Here is a 26,312-nt window from a genome sequence, read left to right as displayed (position 1 = left end):
AATGCACAGCAAATAAACAAAAAAACATGTGACTAGACTGGCATTTATTATTGGTGTAAACAAAAAAGTGTGTGTCACGTCTTACTTGTCTTTCTGGAAAAAGGGCAGGCCAATGCTCCTTCAGGGTTTTCAGGTTAGGTCTCCACAATCTCCCGTCTCCACAGTGGGAAGGTCTGATCCATCTTTGAAGCAATAACAGTTCCACTGGGGTTCTGTTTTTTTCATTTCTTCAACCAGGAGCTTTCTTTCAGCGTCTAGTGCATCTTTATTCTGGCCCTCTGGTAATTTAGGTAAGTAATTCACCTCATTCCTTTTTGGTCTTTTGAGGCCTTTTGATGCCATTTGCGGGGCGCACTTTATCCCCGTGTTTATTGCAACCTCTGCACATCCAGCTTTTCTCAGTTTAGTGCGATAGTTTCCCATTTTGTACATCAAGCTGTTCTTCCAGCCAGAGCACCCATCTGGTGAGCCTGGTTCCCTCAGACAGGGATGTTTTTTATGAGTGCTAATGCCACAGAAGAGCATCGTTCTTTATTTGGATAGGCATCAAATTTGTAGATCTCCTCAGCAAGTTTCTCCAAAATACCATGCTTCATGTCTCTTGGCACATTCAGGTAAGTACATTCTCGTAAAAACAGAAGATTTTCCTGTCTCAGTCTGAATTCCACATCAACTAGGAAATTTGGAATGTAAAAAAATTCTTGCCATTGCCCTTGTCTTGTTGATGAGCTTGGACAGAATCTCTGTATCATCTGAGGAGACTTCAGATAGATTGGGGGTAGAGGTAGGTATCAGTGTCAGTGTCACCAATGGTATGACCTTGACAGTAGCCTTTGTAGGTGGTAAAAATGTTGTACATCATCAAGGTTGCAGAGGGACTTATCAAAGTCAGGATCTTCATACATGAGAGAAAAGTCATCCTCGAGTTTGCATTTTTCTTAAACTATTATTAGATTAGATTAGATTTAACTTTATTGTCATTACACATGTACAAGTAAAAGGCAACAAAATGCAGTTTGGGTCTAACCAGAGTGCAATAACAGCAAGTGTAGGATATACAGTGTTTATATGATTTACATAAGTCAAATTAAATGGTATTATAGGACTATAAACAGTAATTTACAGATGTATATGTACTATGAATATATATGTACTATGAACATGACATACAGATGCCTATTACTATAAACAGAAATTTACAGAAGGATGTGAACGGTGAACATAATATATTGCTATTACTATAAAGAGAAAACTGGTATATATACAATGGTAAGTTAATGGTGAGCAGCAATACTAAGAAGAGCAGTGTGCAAATGAGCATAGTTTTGTGTAAACAGTCCATTAGCACAATAACAAAGTGTGAGGTGAGAAATGAGCAAGTGTCCAAGTGAACATAAGTTATTGTGTAGACAGTCCATTAGCAAAATAACGAAGTGTGAGGGGTGGGGGGGGTAATGTAGCATTGTATGAGGGCAGTAGGATCAGCGAGGGGCAGAGTTCAGTAAAGAGACAGCTCTAGGAAAAAAGCCAGAAGTTTCATGCTGTGAGTGATGCTGAGTCTAATATCCTCCATTTTGTTCACCAGTGACCGAACATTGGCGGGGAAGATCCTGGGTAAAGAGAGCCAGTGTGGTCTTAGCTTTAGCTTGGCTTTCACTCCACCACACTTCCCCTGCCTTTGTTTACGATCGTTTTCAGGATTTGTTTTACGGTTGTCGTAAACCAATATCCAAAAGCTCACGTTGGGTGTACAATGTAAAGGCACAGCTGTTCTGCACGAACAGACCCCGAGATAAGCAACAGAGATACCGCAAAATTGCAGATTTTTGAGAGACCCTGTTCCTCGCGATGTACTGGCGCCACCATCTTGGGTCATTATCTTAAGTTCTTCAACTGTTTCTGGTCTCCCATCTAGTGAGACTTTATGTATATCCTGTTCATTTACAAAAAATCTTAGTTTATAGCTTCCCATGGTCCTATAAAGAGCAGACACTTTAGTGCCAATTTCACATGCAATCATTCAGCATAATATATAACGCTTCAGTATCACATACACATTGCCCTTTACTAGATAGGAGGATAAGGGGAAAGGATCATTTAGATCAGAAAAATGAGTGATTGTGAGAGACCCCGCCCCACTGAAGCACAACTCATAAGCACGAAAGTGTTCAACATACCTTGAAGTCAAAATCCTACAGACCAACAGGATTTCTGTATTAATAACAGCAATATGTGCTATTTGCTGGAACTCTGGGAGACCTGAACAAGTCCCAACTGAAATGATCATATCTGCACTGTATTTTATACCATCAACACAAGCAGATGATGCAACCAATACCGTACTTTGGCATTATGCTGATGAAGGGAGTTTTGAACATTTTCAGGGAAAGATGTAATCATAACTGAACTCACTTAATCAATTTCCAAAGGAGGCTTTAAGAATGATGATGAAGCCAAATGAAAGGCCATCATTTTCTGGTGTCTTACAGCTAAAGTTTGTTGTAAATTCTTAAAATTGCGAGTGTCATGCACAACCTTTGAAAAAAAACTGTTTTGTCCACACGTCTACTAGTGGGCCGAAGATTTTTATCATTTGAGGGTAGTGTTCAATAAAATGATGTTTTGGACGAAGTTTGTAGGTTGGAAAGGTTTGCTGCAGTAACTTTCTATGTTCTGAGATTTTGCATTCCAGGAAGTGTAATAGCCTTCCAAAGAAATCCAAAGAAAGTCCAAAGAAATATGCTGCTTGGTAAACAAATCCTGAAGACACAGTGACAGTTCTGCTGGCACAATACCCTCCAAAAAGTCATGCAGGATGTCAGGTGGAAAGCCATTGACCACATGAAAGTGTCTCAGATTTTCACTGAATGAACACCCTCTTTTAACACCATGATGTCTGGCCATAGCAGGGTCATGTACAACATCTTGTACATGTCTGTCATGATTCTCTCTTGTCCTTAAATGGAGTAGACCTGATCTGACCTCTTGATCCTGTATCTCATCTTGTTTACACATACAAAACCGACAGAAGAGGTCGGCTGCAAAACTCTCCTGGAATCCTGCCACAGAGTGAGCCCCCAAGTTGTCTGCTGCTACATACAACACAGTGCCTTTAACACTTTCTGCTAGTTGTTACACATAAACACCATGTTCCTCTAGGGTTGCAAGATCCTGAATGAGTGGACGAAGGATTTCTGCATAGCCATGTTCCTTTGCAGTATTAACCTTACACAAAAGTGCAAGTTGTATGGAGTGCGGAGCTGAACGATATTTGGAATCAGGGTTAGCAAGCACCCAATATACTGCGCATAGCTTGTGCTTTTTCTTCGATGTTCCCAATGGATTAGCCACTTCAAAATCATCTATATATAGCCCAAGAGTAATCCTAAACTCTTCCACATTCAAAAGAACATTTTATTTGAAGTGAGAGCCATCTCTGAATGAGAGGTATCCTTCTGATGAAAGAGTCTTTTTGTGTAGCACCTTATCCAAAATATCTTGATTGTTTAATAAAACTTGCAACATTTTCAGTATGGGAACATACACAAATGAACTACCTCCGTCAAGGCAGAATTCAACTGGTATAACAACTGGAGATTCTTGCAGAAAATAAGATGATCTGCTAGCTGTTGACAGGGATCCTCTTGTATTGGTGAACTTAAGCATGACATTACTTTGTGTAACTACATTTACAATATCATTTACTATGGTATCATCCACATCACCACAATGCTGACTGATAATCTTCTGGACTGCACTTTGTATTAGCGGCCTTGAAAGTAAATGGATCTGGTTGATCTTCTGTATAACTTCTTGGGCAGCAATTTTAGATATTTGCAGGACTGTCTGCATTTTTAAAAACAGAGCAGCAAGGTTATGTTCCAGCTGAGTTTCTAAGTCCTGTGTGTCTCCCATAGACTCCTCATACTCACATTCAAAGTCATCCTGTAAAGAAACATTCTTTTATTTGGTCACCTGTGTACTATTGTGTACTATTCCTGGTTTAAAATGTGGTGTAGTACTCATACCGTCAATCCTACTTTTGTGTGCATTAAATGTTGAATATACATTGCTCTGAAAATCACCGCCTTCGTATGGACACACAACTCTTTGCTTAAGTTTTAAATGACTTTGCAAGTGTGTGAAAAACTCTGCTTCAGTGCTGGGCTCCATGTATTCACATAACTGGCAATGTAATGCAGCTGTGGATTTACTTCTTTGCCTCTCTGATCGAGGATGCCACACAGATAAATGCACTTTGAGTGCATTAAAAGATTTGAATGTGCACAAGCAATCACTATGAAGACATGGTATCGGCCTTTACCGTGTAAAACCTCCATGTTTCAGTCAACAATGTTTCAACAACTGTCCTTATTTATCTGTGGCAAAAATGCACTGCTTACAGGACCACTGCATCTGCAATAGGTTATTTTAAGAGTCAATTTTTAGTGTTTATTTGATATGTATTATACCCTCCAAACTTTTGCATTTGAAACCCGGTCTCTTGTGTCTCAATGCGTGTTTCAAGCGTTTCGGGATGAGTTAACGTTAACCTTCGCTCTGTGGATCTCTCTCAGTTTACATTATACAAAAAGTAAATTTTTTCCCTGCTATGTTCAACAAAAATCAGTCTTTCTCTTCTCCCTCTTTCGGAAGAGTACTCAATTATTGTACATTATGTTTCACGTGTGTTGTGGTGAGTTCGAGTCTGGAGTTTCATCATCATTTATTCCTCTCTAAATGTTCTGCTTAATGTTAAACTGATGCTGAACTGTATGTTGGTGATCAGTAGATTCACCAAGCGCCAATCAGAACACCTCTTAAGTCTGGTTCCTCGCAAGGTTTCTTCCTTCTGCATCTCAGGAAGTTTTTCCTTCACCACAGTTGCCACCAACTTGTTCATCAGGGAAAAACTTACACTTATAAAAAACATCTTATTCATTTTTTATCACCACATTATCTGTGTAAAGCTGCTCTGAGACGATGTTCATTGTTAAAAGTGTACTATGAATAAAAACAAATTAAACTGAATTGCATTTACTTCATTACTGTCCACCACTGCGTTCAAGGACATGAACTTTCCCCATACAAATATAAGGCAGCAGCAGTTCCCTTGGTTTTTGTATTTATAAGAGTACCAAGTTTGACTGCAATCTTATTCTATTATTCTTATATTTGATTATAAAGTTCATAAAAAAATAAAAAACACGACAGAACAGTGTTGTATTACACTGCAAATTTCAGATCATGAGATTTTAGAAAGTGGATTGCAGAGAGCAGTTGGCTATGCCATCAGGTAATATCATGGTTTCTCAGCAGTTCTGGCAGGTAATAAAAGCCCTGAGAGGGCAGGATCGGTCCAAAAAGTCAGCGTTCATAATGCCATGTTGCAGCGACACAAATTAAATTTTCAGCCATAATGTGTCACAGGTGTTTTTTCAGGTTGGTGAGGAGCCAAAAATGCAATCTTTTCTATTCAGTCCTGACCCACTTTTATATGAAATGTGAAAGCAGTTTTACACTGATAATGTAGTGATAAAGAATGAATAAGATTATTCCCTTTCAGGAACTCGAGCATTTGGAAGCTTTACATACGTAACCTAGAAACGTTCCTTATACTGTAATTGCAAGTTTGTCCCTAATGAACAAGCCGGTGGTGACTGTGGTGAAGGAAAAACTTCCTGAGATGGCATTAAGAAAAATAAACCTTGAGAAGAACCAGACTCAAGAGGGAACCTCACCCTCATCTGGGTGGCACCAAATTTACTTTATTATAGCTAAACAATGTTGAGGTGTGCAGTGATAATCAAATGGAAACTGTAGTCCTGAGTCAGTGTAGAAGAGGAACATTAACTACAGTCCAAATCCAACCTCAGAGCTCCTGTGTTACTTTGTAATTACGTGGATCCCCAGGCTATTGATGTGAAGCCCCAGCTACACACTCTTCTCCAATTGAAGAGAACTTCATCCAGCAGACCGGGACGAAGCGGGCAAATCTGAGGAGAGGAGAAGGAACAGTGGCCTACTTTTACTGAGCCTCTGACTTCAAAGATCTAAACCTGCATCTAGATTTACATGAATCTGCTTTGTGGCAGTGTCTATTATTAAAAGTGATTATAAATTAAATGTGTTTAATTAAACTAATAGTAGAGCTTTCACACTCTTTATGGGTGTTTCCATTTTGTTCATTTACTTAGTTCTTTTAAAAAGGAAATATAAAACAGGGAAGTGTTTAAAAAATTATCTAAATCTCATTTATCTCCTGGTGAAAGTTTTGTTCAGGGTGTAACAAGGTGTTACACGTACTAAAACAATTTCTGTAATGCCAGTTAATTAGGTCATAAACAACTTTTCATCTTAAATGTTGGTTGTTTGTTGTCAAGTCAAGTAGGATTTATTGTCATTTCAACCATCTACACTGCAGTACACACTGAAATGAAAGAACGTTTCCCCAGGACCAGTGTGCTACAGCAAACAAAATAAATTAACAAGGAACACAGAAGTACACATAACTCTAAACTAACAACACAAAGTGCGCTTGTGCAACATTTAGTGCAAAAAAAAGGCAAGAGACAACACTTTTGTTTAATTTGGCATATATGAGGTGGTATTGAGACTACATAAAAATTTTTATAAATGGAACAATGTAAGTAAATGTACATGTTAGACCTCATGTGGGTAATACAGATGTGTTTGTGTCTGTTTTACATTTAATATTTCATTTTCTAAAGATTTGATCTACTTAACTGTTCTGCTTATTTCAGCCTACTTTAACAAATGTCTTTATTCAAGCCATCCTTTATTCATTTACTCCTTCGATATGCAGAATTGTCAGGACTCTTTCCTTTTAATAGAAATTCTTGAGCAAAGGCAAAAGGACTGGCGCGATTTAGCAAGTTTTACAATGCAATACAAATCGTATTTCCAATTATTTCCAGTAAAGCACAGTAAATGTTGGTGTATGAATCTGCATTTAGAAAAAGACAGTGTGGCTTACAAGTATGGCAACTTCTTTCAAACCAGCAAATCTGAATGTCTATAAAATGACAAAAATGAAGGTATTGTATTGGCCAAGTCCAGACCTTAACAGTTGTTGAAGGTGGTCCTATATCTTAATGTATTATAGGATGTAGTTGTAATTATAGACTTTACTTTGGTCCAGCAGAAAAACTCTACACTGCACTAGATAAATAGAACTGTATAGAACTGTAAATAATAGGATATGCTGAATTATCACACACACACACACACACATTTAAATAAATGTCTAATAATTTTTCTTCTGGTAAATTGCAAAAATGCAGATGTGCATGGTTTTGTTCAGGGTGTAACAAGATGTTACATATACTAGAAGAATCTCTTTGTTGGCATCAGGGAAATAGTAGCTTTGTGTATAAGTTGGGCATGACTTCAAAGCATTCAATGTTCCTGTAAATAGTTTTTTTTTTAATAAAACTTTTATCTATTAAAGGAAAAACATCATTATCCCCTTAGTAAAGAAAAAAAAACCAACTAACCCCATTAAATTAATCAATGTTTTAATTAGATTAGACACAACAGCGCTTGAATATACAGTAGATCAAAGTATTTGTGTAGTGCAACCCTTGAATTAACGCATCTCTATATGAGCTTGAGAATCAGTGGCACTGGTTAAAATTTCAGTCAAAAAATGTCCAATTAACCTGAGATACCAATCATATCTGGCAGAAATAATGAGTGAAAATCCCAAACAGGAACGTTTCCCAGCTGACTGGAAAGCTCTTAAAGTACTTTAAAATGTGCGGACCAAAATATACTTTAATAGAAAAGACTTTGAACTTTTGCTTTGAGAATGTTAATGGAGAAGTATAGAGAAGGTCAGAAGGAGTTGCATTGTGTGTTTTTGGATTTAGAGAAAGCGTACGACAGGGTGGAGAGAGAGGACTCTGGACTCTGGTACTGTACGAGAAAGTCAGGTGTGTCAGTATGTGAGGGTGGTGCAGGACATGTATGAGGGCAGTGTGACAGCAGTAAAGTGTGCAGTAGGTACGACAGACTGGTTAAAGGTGGAGGTTGGACTGCATCAAGGATCAGCTCTGAGCATTTCCTGTTTGCAGTGGTGATGGACAGGTTGACGGACGAGTTTAGACAGGAGTCTCCATGGACTATGATTTTGCAAATAATATTGTTATATGTGGTGAGAGTATGAAGCAGGTTGAGAAGAGCCTGGAGAGGTGGAGGTACACGCTGGAGAGAACGGGAATGAAATTTAGTAGGAGTAAGACAGAGTACATGAGAGGGAGGGCAGTGGAGAGGTGCGGTTGGAGGCAGAATTTCAGCATGTCCCTAAAAATATAATTCCTGAAAACTTGGGGTGGGGGGTGGGGGATGGGGGGGTTTAAGGGTCTTGTTCAAGGGCCCAGCAGTGGCAGCTTAGTGGTGGTGGGATTAAAATTTGTGACGTTCAGATCCAAGTCCAATGCCTTAACCACTGAGCTACCATCTCCCACTAGCAATATTATTGGCATAAGGTCATATGGCATCACTCTGTATTTGTAGTGCTTGCTCAGGATGTGCAAAGCAATTTGCAATTTGTCCTCCTTCTTGATCCAGATCAGACACTGTGGAGGTCTAGTTTGGACAAGTATCGTGCCTCTCTGAGTGTCCAAGGGCAGATGACACCAGAGAGAGTGGGGATGGATACTGTACGGTGATGGAGTTCAGACCACGATGCATGCTCTTAGCCATCCATCCTTTTCCACAAAGAAAAATCCTGTAGCAGTTGGGAATGTGGAGGGAAGGATAAATCCAGCTGCAAGTGCTTCCTCAATGTACTCCTCCATGGCTTAAGTTTTGGGCATGGAAAGCGGGTATATGCAGCCCCAGTATGGTGCCATATTAGGAAGCAACTCTATGGTGCAGTTGCATTATTAGGAGCTAGTATGGTGACTCGTTCTGTATTGACAACCTTTTTCATGTCATGGAATTCTTTGGGAACGTAGGCAATTATCCACCACTGTGATCCTTATGGGCATGATGCACCAGACATTGGGGATCTTAAGGTCTTAAAATACTTGTCAGTGGATTAATTTGACTGCAAACCCTGAGTCAACTATGACTGAGAAGCTATGGGTTCCATTAGTGCAGATCAACTGTACCTGGTTTGAAGTTCACCTTAGCCAATTGCGAATGAGTTTTCTATGGACATGCTGGACAGTGATGGCCCTATTTTACAGTAGAATCAGAGTCACAGACATTGCTGATGTTGCTTTAGAGAGACTAATGTCCTACTAGGCTGCATTGGCTCCAATGCACTGGGGTTGTCTGCTGAAAATGGTCCGGCATAGTTTGTGCGGGGGTGTTACTCTGGTGTGTGGTACTGGTTCCACAAGAGATTGTTGAGTCAAAGGGTCATTGTGATATAGGAGAACACCGGGACAGCGATCATTGGAAGAATAAAAATCTGGTACAGCCATTTTTAATGGATTAGATCGGCAGGCAAACATAGCAAAGAGGATTTGTAGGAGGTGCCCGTTTGCAGCCTGATGAACTTTGAGTTGCTTTATATAGGCCGCTAGCAATTCTCTGTTGTATACTGTTTCCAACTTTTAAACATCCACTGAATTCACTGCAGGCACAGAGGTGGGTGGGTTGGAATCCATATGTAAATTTATATAAATACCAAAAGTACAAACCTAAGATGTAATCTGAGGATGAAGCAGTCCACTAGACAAATAATTCAGACAAACAGACGAGAACCTAGTAAAACACAGATCATGAATGGTTTGGTAATGCAATGGAAGCAACCACAATACTTTGCATGGGTGACAGTGTGAGCATGGTTTAGGAATGCTTCCCTCTGCTAGTGTGGAGGGGACATAGAAGCTGGAACTCTTACAATATAATATTGTAAGTAATGACTCTGGCAGAAAAGGGAGATCCACAGACATTAGGATAAGAGACGGCCCACTACACCAGTGTCAACAAATCTGAGTTAGCGAATGATAGTAGGGGGAAGACAGCATCCAAATATTTCAGTTCACCAAAACACTCTATATCTATGATCCCTCCATCCAGCTCATTTACCTCAGAAACACCTACTGACTAAAGGCATAACTAAACAAATGTGTTTTGAGCATCAAACAAGACCTCTTACCTAGTAAGTAAAACTGTAAAAAGTGTGGTTTGAAGGATCAGATTAGGTGCACTGATTAGGTGCTTCTGCTTTGACTGCACTGACTGGGAGGTAAAGTATGCTGCTATACATAAGGACTGTACCATTGAGTTGATGAATACGTGTCAGCTAACCAGGTACATTTGCTTTTGCATTGACAACACATTGCCTACTAAACAGATCCAGTCATACTTGCCATAATGCATATAATGCACAGATCTCCCATACACCCCCCAGCTCCTCTAGGTCTGGATGCCATGGCCGAAGCTGCGCCTGTACGATTTTTCCTTCATGCTGCTCCTGGGAGTTGTGGAGACTGTGGCTGTGGCCCCTGAGGGGGTACAGCTCAGAGCTTCTGGTCTCTTCACCGAGGTGGTAGAGACCATTCTTCAATCCAGAGTTCCCTCCACGAGGAGGTCATATGCCACTAAATGGAGCCTGTTCAGTGTATGGTGTAATTAGAACCATTTGGATCCAGTTAGTTCAGTGCTGGAATTCCTTCAAGAACAGTTTGCCAAAGGGTCGACTCCATCCACCCTTAAAGCCCTATTTCGGCATATTATGCCCCCCTGGCGGGGCAATCACTGGGTAGAAACCTGCTGGTGACACTAGGCTGAGGCCTCCTGTGCGACCTAGAGTGCCTGCATGGGACTTGGCAAAACCTGTTAGCCTTTACGAAGCAAAATGTTTAATGAGTTTATATTTCAAACTGAATGAAGATATCTTAAGAAATGAGATTCCTGCAAACATTTATCTGACACTATGTCTGGTTCACCCCTCCATGCCCCACCCAGCCCAAATTTTGGGACTCACAGCTGAAAATGACCTACCTAAACATACACAATTAAGATATGTTTGGTAAGAAGAAACTTTGGGCTTTACTGTCAATAATTCAAAGTTTATAATGCTCAATAAGATTATATGTTATAGATGATGAAGTGCCTTGAAAGTACATTTCCTGCATTGAACATTTTATTTTCATATATAAATACATGAAATCAGTCCTGGAGCAATCCAGAAAAGTACTGGGTTGAAAGCCTGTTTAATTAGATAGAAAATAAATATGCATCCTTTCAAAATGTTTATTTTTGTGTTGTCATGTTCTAGAAATTCTATTGATTTAAATTGTACTCGTTTCTACTTATCTGAACATCACATTGTTGTGTACCGACAGCAAATTATTTACATTTTCTTCTACTTCTTATAGGCTTTATGGGTCACCACAGTGGATCATCCATCTCCATACCCCCCTGTCCTCTACATCTGCCTCTTTCAGCCCAACTACCTACATGTCTTCTTTCACCACATCCATAAACCTTCTCCTTGGTCTTCCTCTTTTCGTCCTTCCTTGTGGCTCCATCCTCAGCATTCTCCTACCGATGTACCCCATGTCCCTTCTCTGGACATGTCCAAACCATCTCAATCGTGCCTCCCTCACCATGATTCCAAAATGTGCTACATGTGCTGTCCCTCTAATAAACTCGTTTCTAATACTGTCCATCCTTGTCACTCCCAACAAAAATCTCAACATCTTCAGCTCTGCTACCTCCAGCTCCATCTCCTGTCTTTTACTCAATGCCACTGTTTTTAAACCATACAACATCACAGGTCTCACCACAGTCCTATAAACTTTCCCTTTCATTCTTGCAGATCACAAATTACTCCTGTCACTCTTCTTCATCCACTTCACCCTGCCTGCACTCTTTTCTTCACTTCTCTAACACAGTCTCCATTACTTTGCACTGTTGAGCCCAGGTACCTGAACTCCTCCACCATCTACACCTCTTCTCCCTGCAACCGCACCCCTCCACTGCCCTCCCTCTCATTCACACACATGTACTCTGTCTTACTCCTTCTGACTTTCATTCCCCTTCTCTCCAATGCGTACCTCCACCTCTCCAGGCTCTTCTCCACCTGCTCCCTACTCTCACCACAAATCACACTATCATCTGCAAACATCATAGTCTACAGAGACTCCTATCTGACCTCTTCTGTCAAATTGTCCATCACCACTGCAAACAGGAAAGAGCTCAAAACCGATCCTTGATGGAGATCCACCTCCACCTTGAACCAGTCTGTCGTTCCTACTGCACACATCACTGCTGTCACACTGTCCTTATACATGTCCTGCACCACCCTCACATACTTCTCTGCCACACCTGACTTCCTAATACAATACCACAACTCCTCTCTCCACCCTGTCATAATCTTTCCCTAAATCCACAAACACACAATGCAACTCCTTCTGATCTTCTCTATACTTTTCTATCAACATTCTCGAAGCAAATAATGCGTTTGTGGTGCTCTTCCTCTGCATAAAATCATACTGTTGCTCACAGATGGTCACCTCTTTGCTCAGCCTGGCTTCCACTACTCTTTCCCATAACTTCATTGTGTGACCGATCAACTTTATTCCCCTGTAGTTATCTCACTGCCATCTCTCCTAAACATCTCCATGCTTCTATGTCATCTGGTCCAACCGACTTCCGACTACCTACTAATCCTATCCATTTCCTGCTTCACCATTTTCACACCATCCAACCTTCTCTCTCTCTCATTTTCCTTATTCATCAGCTGCTAAAAATACTCCCTCCATCTTCTCCATTCCACTCTCCTCCTATTCTTCTTCTTCACCTCCAAAACCATCCTACAGACCACCATCCAATGCTGTCTAGCTACACTGTCCCCTGCCAACACCTTACAGCAGGGGTCACCAACCTTTTTGAAACTGAGAGCTACTTCTTGGGTACCGATTAGTGTGAAGGGCTAATATTTGCATATTTGATATGAATCAAATATGCAAATATGCATTAATAAATAATGATATTCATCTATGTGAAGACACTGATCATGTTAGTGATTTATCATAATAATCATCAACAATGTATTAACAAAGTAGGAAACAGCTATTTTTAGAAAAGGCCCACAGGCTACTCATGTGGTCCTTGCGGGCTACCACGTTGCCCGCAGGCACCCTTGCCTTACAGTCTCCAATCTCTTTCAGGTTGCATCTCCTACATAGAACATAGTCCACCTGTGTGCACCTTCCTCCACTCTTATACGTCACCCAATGATCCTCCTTCTTCTTAAAATAAGTGTTCACCACTGCCATTTCCATCCTTTCAGCAAAATCTACCACCATCTGCCCTTCCACATTCCTCTCCTTAAAGCCATACCTACCATCACCTCCTCATCACCTCTGTTCCCTTCACCTACATGCCCATTAAAGTCTGCCCCGATCACCAATCTTTCATTCCTAGGTTCACCTTCTACCACTTCATCTAACTCACTCCAGAATTTTTCTTTCTCCTCCATCTCACAACTCACTTGTGAGCACTGATGTCATCAGTAAGCACTGATGACATTTATCATCACAACTTCAACTTTCATCTTCACGTTCATCACCCTATCAGAAACTCTCTTCACCTCCACTACACTCTTACTGTACTCTTCCTTCAGAATCACCCCTACACCATTTCTCTTTTCATCTACACCATTATAGAACAGTTTAAACACCCCTCCATTGCTCCTCGTCTTACTTCCTTTCCATTTGGTCTCCTGAACACAGAACATATCTACCTTTCTCCTCTCCATCATATCAGCTCCCTCTCTCCCTTTACCCATCATAGTACCAACATTTCAAGTACCAACCCTAACCTCCACTCTCCTACACTTCTAATTTTCCTGCCGTCTTTGTAGTTGTCTTCCTCCTCTCCTTCTTCTCCTTCGGCCAACAGTAGCCCAATTTCCACAGGTACTCTGTTGGTTAATGATACCTCTGGCGGTCATTGGTAACCCGGGCCTCGACCGATCCGGTATGAAATTCTCTTTCGTGATTTGCATATTTGATTTGGCACGTTTTACGATGGATGTCCTTTATAACACAAACCTCCCCATTTATCCGGGCTTGGGATCGGCACTAAGTGTGCACTGGCTTGTGCAACCCTAATGGCTGGCTTCAAATAATGTTAAAAAACAATTTTGCAAGCAATTTTGTTTCCGTGTATATTTCTATGAATTTTAAACATCATTGTGGTCTGGGTGTTGTTTGTCCTGAACAGCACAATAAGTCAGTGTATAAATAATTCTAAAAATTTTATACAAATTATAAAAAATGTTTGCTATGACCACGTGTGTATGTAAATAACCCTTCTCTCCAACGCGTACCTCCACCTCTCCAGGCTCTTCTCCACCTGCTCCCTACTCTCACCACAAATCACACTATCATCTGCAAACATCCTAGTCTACAGAGACTCCTGCCTGACCTCTTCTGTCAACCTGTCCATCACCACTGCAAACATGAAAGAGCTCAGAGCCGATCCTTGATGCTGTTCCATCTCCACCTTGAACCAGTCTGTCGTTCCTACTGCACACATCACTGCTGTAACACTGTCCTCATACATGTCCTGCACCACCCTCACATACTTCTCTGCCACACCTGACTTCCTAATACAATACCACAACTCCTCTCTCCACCCTGTCGTAATCTTTCTCTTAATCCACAAACACACAATGCAACTCCTTCTGATCTTCTCTATACTTCTCTATCAACATTCTCAAAGCAAATAATGCGTTTGTGGTGCTCTTCCTCTGCATAAAACCATACTGTTGCTCACAGATGGTCACCTCTTTGCTTAGCCTGGCTTCCACTACTCTTTCCCATAACTTCATGGTGTGACCGATCAACTTTATTCCCCTGAAGTTATCTCACTGCCATCTCTCCTAAACATCTCCATGCTTCTACTGACCGGTATGTCATCTGGTCCAACCGACTTCCGACTACCTTACTAATCCTATCCATTTCCTGCTTCACCATTTTCACACCATCCAACCTTCTCTCTCTCTCTCTTTCTCTCTCTCTCTCTCTCTCTCTCTCTCTCTCTCTCTCTCTCTCTCTCTCTCTCTCTCTCATTTTCCTTATTCATCAGCTGCTCAAAATACTCCCTCCATCTTCTCCATTCCACTCTCCTCCTATTCTTCTTCTTCACCTCCAATACCATCCTACAGACCACCATCCAATGCTGTCTAGATACACTGTCCCCTGCCAACACCTTACAGCAGGGGTCACCAACCTTTTTGAAACTGAGAGGTACTTCTTGGGTACCGATTAGTGTGAAGGGCTACCAGTTTGTTACACACAGTTTTCAATTTGATCTGAAATAACAAATTCGCTCAATTTACCTTTTATTATATGTTATTATTAATAAATAATGATATTTATCTATGTGAAGACACTGATCATGTTAGTGATTTCTCATAATAATCATCAACAATGTATTAACAAAGTAGGAAACAGCTATTTTTAGAAAAGGCCCACGGGCTACTCATGTGGTCCTTGCGGGCTACCACGTTGCCTGCAGGCACTCTTGCCTTACAGTCTCCAATCTCTTTCAGGTTGCATCTCCTACATTAAACATAGTCCATCTGTGTGCACCTTCCTCCACCCTCATACGTCACCCAATGATCCTCCTTCTTCTTAAAATAAGTGTTCACCACTGCCATTTCCATCCTTTTAGCAAAATCTACCACCATCTGCCCTTCCACATTCCTCTCCTTAAAGCCATACCTACCATCACCTCCTCATCACCTCTGTTCCCTTCACCTACATGCCCATTAAAGTCTGCCCCGATCACCAATCTTTCATTCCTAGGTTCACCTTCTACCACTTCATCTAACTCACTCCAGAATTTTTCTTTCTCCTCCATCTCACAACTCACTTGTGAGCACTGATGTCATTTATCATCACAACTTCACATTCATCACCCTATCAGAAACTCTCTTCACCTCCACTACACTCTTACTGTACTCTTCCTTCAGAATCACCCCTACACCATTTCTCTTTTCATTTACACCATGATAGAACAGTTTAAACGCCCCTGCATTGCTCCTCGTCTTACTTCCTTTCCATTTGGTCTCCTGAACACAGAGCATATCTACCTTTCTCCTCTCCATCATATCAGCTCCCACTCTCCCTTTACCCATCATAGTACCAACATTTCAAGTACCAACCCTAACCTCCACTCTCCTACACTTCTCATTTTCCTGCCGTCTTTGTAGTTGTCTATTTGATTTGCATATTTGATTTGGCACGTTTTACGATGGATGTCCTTTATAACACAAACCTCCCCATTTATCCGGGCTTGGGATCGGCACTAAGTGTGCACTGGCTTGTGCAACCCTAATGGCTGGCTTCAAATAATGTTAAAAAACAATTTTGCAAGCAATTTTGTTTCCGTGTATATTTCTATGAATTTTAAACATCATTGTGGTCTGGGTGTTGTTTGTCCTGAACAGCACAATAAGTCAGTGTATAAATAATTCTACAAATTTTATACAAATTATAAAAAATGTTTGCTATGACCACGTGTGTATGTAAATAACCCTTCTCTCCAACGCGTACCTCCACCTCTCCAGGCTCTTCTCCACCTGCTCCCTACTCTCACCACAAATCATACTATCATCTGCAAACATCCTAGTCTACAGAGACTCCTGCCTGACCTCTTCTGTCAACCTGTCCATCACCACTGCAAACAGGAAAGAGCTCAGAGCCGATCCTTGATGCAGTTCCATCTCCACCTTGAACCAGTCTGTCGTTCCTACTGCACACATCACTGCTGTAACACTGTCCTCATACATGTCCTGCACCACCCTCACATACATGGTGCTCTTCCTCTGCATAAAACCATACTGTTGCTCACAGATGGTCACCTCTTTGCTTAGCCTGGCTTCCACTACTCTTTCCCATAACTTCATGGTGTGACCGATCAACTTTATTCCCCTGAAGTTATCTCACTGACATCTCTCCTAAACATCTCCATGCTTCTACTGACCGGTATGTCATCTGGTCCAACCGACTTCCGACTACCTTACTAATCCTATCCATTTCCTGCTTCACCATTTTCACACCATCCAACCTTCTCTCTCTCTCTCTCTCTCTCTCTCTCTCTCTCTCTCTCTCTCTCTCTCTCTCTCTCTCTCTCTCTCATTTTCCTTATTCATCAGCTGCTCAAAATACTCCCTCCATCTTCTCCATTCCACTCTCCTCCTATTCTTCTTCTTCACCTCCAATACCATCCTACAGACCACCATCCAATGCTGTCTAGCTACACTGTCCCCTGCCAACACCTTACAGCAGGGGTCACCAACCTTTTTGAAACTGAGAGGTACTTCTTGGGTACCGATTAGTGTGAAGGGCTACCAGTTTGTTACACACAGTTTTCAGTTTGATCTGAAATAACAAATTCGCTCAATTTACCTTTTATTATATGTTATTATTAATAAATAATGATATTTATCTATGTGAAGACACTGATCATGTTAGTGATTTCTCATAATAATCATCAACAATGTATTAACAAAGTAGGAAACAGCTATTTTTAGAAAAGGCCCACGGGCTACTCATGTGGTCCTTGCGGGCTACCACGTTGCCTGCAGGCACTCTTGCCTTACAGTCTCCAATCTCTTTCAGGTTGCATCTCCTACATTAAACATAGTCCATCTGTGTGCACCTTCCTCCACCCTCATACGTCACCCAATGATCCTCCTTCTTCTTAAAATAAGTGTTCACCACTGCCATTTCCATCCTTTTAGCAAAATCTACCACCATCTGCCCTTCCACATTCCTCTCCTTAAAGCCATACCTACCATCACCTCCTCATCACCTCTGTTCCCTTCACCTACATGCCCATTAAAGTCTGCCCCGATCACCAATCTTTCATTCCTAGGTTCACCTTCTACCACTTCATCTAACTCACTCCAGAATTTTTCTTTCTCCTCCATCTCACAACTCACTTGTGAGCACTGATGTCATTTATCATCACAACTTCACATTCATCACCCTATCAGAAACTCTCTTCACCTCCACTACACTCTTACTGTACTCTTCCTTCAGAATCACCCCTACACCATTTCTCTTTTCATTTACACCATGATAGAACAGTTTAAACGCCCCTGCATTGCTCCTCGTCTTACTTCCTTTCCATTTGGTCTCCTGAACACAGAGCATATCTACCTTTCTCCTCTCCATCATATCAGCTCCCTCTCTCCCTTTACCCATCATATTACCAACATTTCAAGTACCAACCCTAACCTCCACTCTCCTACACTTCTCATTTTCCTGCCGTCTTTGTAGTTGTCTATTTGATTTGCATATTTGATTTGGCACGTTTTACGATGGATGTCCTTTATAACACAAACCTCCCCATTTATCCGGGCTTGGGATCGGCACTAAGTGTGCACTGGCTTGTGCAACCCTAATGGCTGGCTTCAAATAATGTTAAAAAACAATTTTGCAAGCAATTTTGTTTCCGTGTATATTTCTATGAATTTTAAACATCATTGTGGTCTGGGTGTTGTTTGTCCTGAACAGCACAATAAGTCAGTGTATAAATAATTCTACAAATTTTATACAAATTATAAAAAATGTTTGCTATGACCACGTGTGTATGTAAATAACCCTTCTCTCCAACGCGTACCTCCACCTCTCCAGGCTCTTCTCCACCTGCTCCCTACTCTCACCACAAATCATACTATCATCTGCAAACATCCTAGTCTACAGAGACTCCTGCCTGACCTCTTCTGTCAACCTGTCCATCACCACTGCAAACAGGAAAGAGCTCAGAGCCGATCCTTGATGCAGTTCCATCTCCACCTTGAACCAGTCTGTCGTTCCTACTGCACACATCACTGCTGTAACACTGTCCTCATACATGTCCTGCACCACCCTCACATACATGGTGCTCTTCCTCTGCATAAAACCATACTGTTGCTCACAGATGGTCACCTCTTTGCTTAGCCTGGCTTCCACTACTCTTTCCCATAACTTCATGGTGTGACCGATCAACTTTATTCCCCTGAAGTTATCTCACTGACATCTCTCCTAAACATCTCCATGCTTCTACTGACCGGTATGTCATCTGGTCCAACCGACTTCCGACTACCTTACTAATCCTATCCATTTCCTGCTTCACCATTTTCACACCATCCAACCTTCTCTCTCTCTCTCTCTCTCTCTCTCTCTCTCTCTCTCTCTCTCTCTCTCTCTCTCTCTCTCTCTCTCTCTCTCTCTCTCATTTTCCTTATTCATCAGCTGCTCAAAATACTCCCTCCATCTTCTCCATTCCACTCTCCTCCTATTCTTCTTCTTCACCTCCAATACCATCCTACAGACCACCATCCAATGCTGTCTAGCTACACTGTCCCCTGCCAACACCTTACAGCAGGGGTCACCAACCTTTTTGAAACTGAGAGGTACTTCTTGGGTACCGATTAGTGTGAAGGGCTACCAGTTTGTTACACACAGTTTTCAGTTTGATCTGAAATAACAAATTCGCTCAATTTACCTTTTATTATATGTTATTATTAATAAATAATGATATTTATCTATGTGAAGACACTGATCATGTTAGTGATTTCTCATAATAATCATCAACAATGTATTAACAAAGTAGGAAACAGCTATTTTTAGAAAAGGCCCACGGGCTACTCATGTGGTCCTTGCGGGCTACCACGTTGCCTGCAGGCACTCTTGCCTTACAGTCTCCAATCTCTTTCAGGTTGCATCTCCTACATTAAACATAGTCCATCTGTGTGCACCTTCCTCCACCCTCATACGTCACCCAATGATCCTCCTTCTTCTTAAAATAAGTGTTCACCACTGCCATTTCCATCCTTTTAGCAAAATCTACCACCATCTGCCCTTCCACATTCCTCTCCTTAAAGCCATACCTACCATCACCTCCTCATCACCTCTGTTCCCTTCACCTACATGCCCATTAAAGTCTGCCCCGATCACCAATCTTTCATTCCTAGGTTCACCTTCTACCACTTCATCTAACTCACTCCAGAATTTTTCTTTCTCCTCCATCTCACAACTCACTTGTGAGCACTGATGTCATTTATCATCACAACTTCACATTCATCACCCTATCAGAAACTCTCTTCACCTCCACTACACTCTTACTGTACTCTTCCTTCAGAATCACCCCTACACCATTTCTCTTTTCATTTACACCATGATAGAACAGTTTAAACGCCCCTGCATTGCTCCTCGTCTTACTTCCTTTCCATTTGGTCTCCTGAACACAGAGCATATCTACCTTTCTCCTCTCCATCATATCAGCTCCCACTCTCCCTTTACCCATCATAGTACCAACATTTCAAGTACCAACCCTAACCTCCACTCTCCTACACTTCTCATTTTCCTGCCGTCTTTGTAGTTGTCTATTTGATTTGCATATTTGATTTGGCACGTTTTACGATGGATGTCCTTTATAACACAAACCTCCCCATTTATCCGGGCTTGGGATCGGCACTAAGTGTGCACTGGCTTGTGCAACCCTAATGGCTGGCTTCAAATAATGTTAAAAAACAATTTTGCAAGCAATTTTGTTTCCGTGTATATTTCTATGAATTTTAAACATCATTGTGGTCTGGGTGTTGCTTGTCCTGAACAGCACAATAAGTCAGTGTATAAATAATTCTACAAATTTTATACAAATTATAAAAAATGTTTGCTATGACCACGTGTGTATGTAAATAACCCTTCTCTCCAACGCGTACCTCCACCTCTCCAGGCTCTTCTCCACCTGCTCCCTACTCTCACCACAAATCATACTATCATCTGCAAACATCCTAGTCTACAGAGACTCCTGCCTGACCTCTTCTGTCAACCTGTCCATCACCACTGCAAACAGGAAAGAGCTCAGAGCCGATCCTTGATGCAGTTCCATCTCCACCTTGAACCAGTCTGTCGTTCCTACTGCACACATCACTGCTGTAACACTGTCCTCATACATGTCCTGCACCACCCTCACATACATGGTGCTCTTCCTCTGCATAAAACCATACTGTTGCTCACAGATGGTCACCTCTTTGCTTAGCCTGGCTTCCACTACTCTTTCCCATAACTTCATGGTGTGACCGATCAACTTTATTCCCCTGAAGTTATCTCACTGACATCTCTCCTAAACATCTCCATGCTTCTACTGACCGGTATGTCATCTGGTCCAACCGACTTCCGACTACCTTACTAATCCTATCCATTTCCTGCTTCACCATTTTCACACCATCCAACCTTCTCTCTCTCTCTCTCTCTCTCTCTCTCTCTCTCTCTCTCTCTCTCTCTCTCTCTCTCTCTCATTTTCCTTATTCATCAGCTGCTCAAAATACTCCCTCCATCTTCTCCATTCCACTCTCCTCCTATTCTTCTTCTTCACCTCCAATACCATCCTACAGACCACCATCCAATGCTGTCTAGCTACACTGTCCCCTGCCAACACCTTACAGCAGGGGTCACCAACCTTTTTGAAACTGAGAGGTACTTCTTGGGTACCGATTAGTGTGAAGGGCTACCAGTTTGTTACACACAGTTTTCAGTTTGATCTGAAATAACAAATTCGCTCAATTTACCTTTTATTATATGTTATTATTAATAAATAATGATATTTATCTATGTGAAGACACTGATCATGTTAGTGATTTCTCATAATAATCATCAACAATGTATTAACAAAGTAGGAAACAGCTATTTTTAGAAAAGGCCCACGGGCTACTCATGTGGTCCTTGCGGGCTACCACGTTGCCTGCAGGCACTCTTGCCTTACAGTCTCCAATCTCTTTCAGGTTGCATCTCCTACATTAAACATAGTCCATCTGTGTGCACCTTCCTCCACCCTCATACGTCACCCAATGATCCTCTCACCCAATGATCCTCCTTCTTCTTAAAATAAGTGTTCACCACTGCCATTTCCATCCTTTTAGCAAAATCTACCACCATCTGCCCTTCCACATTCCTCTCCTTAAAGCCATACCTACCATCACCTCCTCATCACCTCTGTTCCCTTCACCTACATGCCCATTAAAGTCTGCCCCGATCACCAATCTTTCATTCCTAGGTTCACCTTCTACCACTTCATCTAACTCACTCCAGAATTTTTCTTTCTCCTCCATCTCACAACTCACTTGTGAGCACTGATGTCATTTATCATCACAACTTCACATTCATCACCCTATCAGAAACTCTCTTCACCTCCACTACACTCTTACTGTACTCTTCCTTCAGAATCACCCCTACACCATTTCTCTTTTCATTTACACCATGATAGAACAGTTTAAACGCCCCTGCATTGCTCCTCGTCTTACTTCCTTTCCATTTGGTCTCCTGAACACAGAGCATATCTACCTTTCTCCTCTCCATCATATCAGCTCCCACTCTCCCTTTACCCATCATAGTACCAACATTTCAAGTACCAACCCTAACCTCCACTCTCCTACACTTCTCATTTTCCTGCCGTCTTTGTAGTTGTCTATTTGATTTGCATATTTGATTTGGCACGTTTTACGATGGATGTCCTTTATAACACAAACCTCCCCATTTATCCGGGCTTGGGATCGGCACTAAGTGTGCACTGGCTTGTGCAACCCTAATGGCTGGCTTCAAATAATGTTAAAAAACAATTTTGCAAGCAATTTTGTTTCCGTGTATATTTCTATGAATTTTAAACATCATTGTGGTCTGGGTGTTGCTTGTCCTGAACAGCACAATAAGTCAGTGTATAAATAATTCTACAAATTTTATACAAATTATAAAAAATGTTTGCTATGACCACGTGTGTATGTAAATAACCCTTCTCTCCAACGCGTACCTCCACCTCTCCAGGCTCTTCTCCACCTGCTCCCTACTCTCACCACAAATCATACTATCATCTGCAAACATCCTAGTCTACAGAGACTCCTGCCTGACCTCTTCTGTCAACCTGTCCATCACCACTGCAAACAGGAAAGAGCTCAGAGCCGATCCTTGATGCAGTTCCATCTCCACCTTGAACCAGTCTGTCGTTCCTACTGCACACATCACTGCTGTAACACTGTCCTCATACATGTCCTGCACCACCCTCACATACATGGTGCTCTTCCTCTGCATAAAACCATACTGTTGCTCACAGATGGTCACCTCTTTGCTTAGCCTGGCTTCCACTACTCTTTCCCATAACTTCATGGTGTGACCGATCAACTTTATTCCCCTGAAGTTATCTCACTGACATCTCTCCTAAACATCTCCATGCTTCTACTGACCGGTATGTCATCTGGTCCAACCGACTTCCGACTACCTTACTAATCCTATCCATTTCCTGCTTCACCATTTTCACACCATCCAACCTTCTCTCTCTCTCTCTCTCTCTCTCTCTCTCTCTCTCTCTCTCTCTCTCTCTCTCTCTCTCTCTCATTTTCCTTATTCATCAGCTGCTCAAAATACTCCCTCCATCTTCTCCATTCCACTCTCCTCCTATTCTTCTTCTTCACCTCCAATACCATCCTACAGACCACCATCCAATGCTGTCTAGCTACACTGTCCCCTGCCAACACCTTACAGCAGGGGTCACCAACCTTTTTGAAACTGAGAGGTACTTCTTGGGTACCGATTAGTGTGAAGGGCTACCAGTTTGTTACACACAGTTTTCAGTTTGATCTGAAATAACAAATTCGCTCAATTTACCTTTTATTATATGTTATTATTAATAAATAATGATATTTATCTATGTGAAGACACTGATCATGTTAGTGATTTCTCATAATAATCATCAACAATGTATTAACAAAGTAGGAAACAGCTATTTTTAGAAAAGGCCCACGGGCTACTCATGTGGTCCTTGCGGGCTACCACGTTGCCTGCAGGCACTCTTGCCTTACAGTCTCCAATCTCTTTCAGGTTGCATCTCCTACATTAAACATAGTCCATCTGTGTGCACCTTCCTCCACCCTCATACGTCACCCAATGATCCTCCTTCTTCTTAAAATAAGTGTTCACCACTGCCATTTCCATCCTTTTAGCAAAATCTACCACCATCTGCCCTTCCACATTCCTCTCCTTAAAGCCATACCTACCATCACCTCCTCATCACCTCTGTTCCCTTCACCTACATGCCCATTAAAGTCTGCCCCGATCACCAATCTTTCATTCCTAGGTTCACCTTCTACCACTTCATCTAACTCACTCCAGAATTTTTCTTTCTCCTCCATCTCACAACTCACTTGTGAGCACTGATGTCATTTATCATCACAACTTCACATTCATCACCCTATCAGAAACTCTCTTCACCTCCACTACACTCTTACTGTACTCTTCCTTCAGAATCACCCCTACACCATTTCTCTTTTCATTTACACCATGATAGAACAGTTTAAACGCCCCTGCATTGCTCCTCGTCTTACTTCCTTTCCATTTGGTCTCCTGAACACAGAGCATATCTACCTTTCTCCTCTCCATCATATCAGCTCCCTCTCTCCCTTTACCCATCATATTACCAACATTTCAAGTACCAACCCTAACCTCCACTCTCCTACACTTCTCATTTTCCTGCCGTCTTTGTAGTTGTCTATTTGATTTGCATATTTGATTTGGCACGTTTTACGATGGATGTCCTTTATAACACAAACCTCCCCATTTATCCGGGCTTGGGATCGGCACTAAGTGTGCACTGGCTTGTGCAACCCTAATGGCTGGCTTCAAATAATGTTAAAAAACAATTTTGCAAGCAATTTTGTTTCCGTGTATATTTCTATGAATTTTAAACATCATTGTGGTCTGGGTGTTGTTTGTCCTGAACAGCACAATAAGTCAGTGTATAAATAATTCTACAAATTTTATACAAATTATAAAAAATGTTTGCTATGACCACGTGTGTATGTAAATAACCCTTCTCTCCAACGCGTACCTCCACCTCTCCAGGCTCTTCTCCACCTGCTCCCTACTCTCACCACAAATCATACTATCATCTGCAAACATCCTAGTCTACAGAGACTCCTGCCTGACCTCTTCTGTCAACCTGTCCATCACCACTGCAAACAGGAAAGAGCTCAGAGCCGATCCTTGATGCAGTTCCATCTCCACCTTGAACCAGTCTGTCGTTCCTACTGCACACATCACTGCTGTAACACTGTCCTCATACATGTCCTGCACCACCCTCACATACATGGTGCTCTTCCTCTGCATAAAACCATACTGTTGCTCACAGATGGTCACCTCTTTGCTTAGCCTGGCTTCCACTACTCTTTCCCATAACTTCATGGTGTGACCGATCAACTTTATTCCCCTGAAGTTATCTCACTGACATCTCTCCTAAACATCTCCATGCTTCTACTGACCGGTATGTCATCTGGTCCAACCGACTTCCGACTACCTTACTAATCCTATCCATTTCCTGCTTCACCATTTTCACACCATCCAACCTTCTCTCTCTCTCTCTCTCTCTCTCTCTCTCTCTCTCTCTCTCTCTCTCTCTCTCTCTCTCTCTCTCTCTCATTTTCCTTATTCATCAGCTGCTCAAAATACTCCCTCCATCTTCTCCATTCCACTCTCCTCCTATTCTTCTTCTTCACCTCCAATACCATCCTACAGACCACCATCCAATGCTGTCTAGCTACACTGTCCCCTGCCAACACCTTACAGCAGGGGTCACCAACCTTTTTGAAACTGAGAGGTACTTCTTGGGTACCGATTAGTGTGAAGGGCTACCAGTTTGTTACACACAGTTTTCAGTTTGATCTGAAATAACAAATTCGCTCAATTTACCTTTTATTATATGTTATTATTAATAAATAATGATATTTATCTATGTGAAGACACTGATCATGTTAGTGATTTCTCATAATAATCATCAACAATGTATTAACAAAGTAGGAAACAGCTATTTTTAGAAAAGGCCCACGGGCTACTCATGTGGTCCTTGCGGGCTACCACGTTGCCTGCAGGCACTCTTGCCTTACAGTCTCCAATCTCTTTCAGGTTGCATCTCCTACATTAAACATAGTCCATCTGTGTGCACCTTCCTCCACCCTCATACGTCACCCAATGATCCTCCTTCTTCTTAAAATAAGTGTTCACCACTGCCATTTCCATCCTTTTAGCAAAATCTACCACCATCTGCCCTTCCACATTCCTCTCCTTAAAGCCATACCTACCATCACCTCCTCATCACCTCTGTTTTCTTCACCTACATGCCCATTAAAGTCTGCCCCGATCACCAATCTTTCATTCCTAGGTTCACCTTCTACCACTTCATCTAACTCACTCCAGAATTTTTCTTTCTCCTCCATCTCACAACTCACTTGTGAGCACTGATGTCATTTATCATCACAACTTCACATTCATCACCCTATC

The 26,312-nt window shown here is 41.7% G+C and overlaps 2 long non-coding RNA genes across 3 annotated transcripts in view; one reads left to right on the top strand and one right to left on the bottom strand.

The window, feature by feature from the left end:
- Positions 1 to 119: 119 nt before the first annotated feature.
- LOC310724618 overlaps positions 120 to 26,312 on the top strand; it is a 63,066-nt gene continuing 36,873 nt past the window's right edge. The window contains exons 1-2 of one of the 2 annotated variants that reach the window (XR_014533099.1): positions 120 to 281; positions 13,891 to 13,968. This is a non-coding gene — a long non-coding RNA (uncharacterized lncRNA). Of the gene's footprint in view, positions 291 to 13,890; positions 13,969 to 26,312 lie in introns of both variants that reach the window. The other variant, XR_014533100.1, reaches the window with a different exon arrangement.
- On the bottom strand, positions 12,963 to 16,805 carry LOC310724623. Its single transcript, XR_014533104.1, has 3 exons — positions 16,535 to 16,805; positions 13,388 to 14,302; positions 12,963 to 12,984 (listed from the first exon to the last, which is right to left on the bottom strand). It is a non-coding gene; the product is annotated as an uncharacterized lncRNA (long non-coding RNA).

The sequence above is a fragment of the Silurus aristotelis genome (assembly GCF_946808225.1).
Source record: "Silurus aristotelis genome assembly, chromosome: 4".
NCBI lineage: Eukaryota > Metazoa > Chordata > Actinopteri > Siluriformes > Siluridae > Silurus > Silurus aristotelis.
The sequence above is the reverse complement of the archived record's forward strand: the minus strand, read 5'-3'. Positions and strand labels throughout refer to the sequence as shown.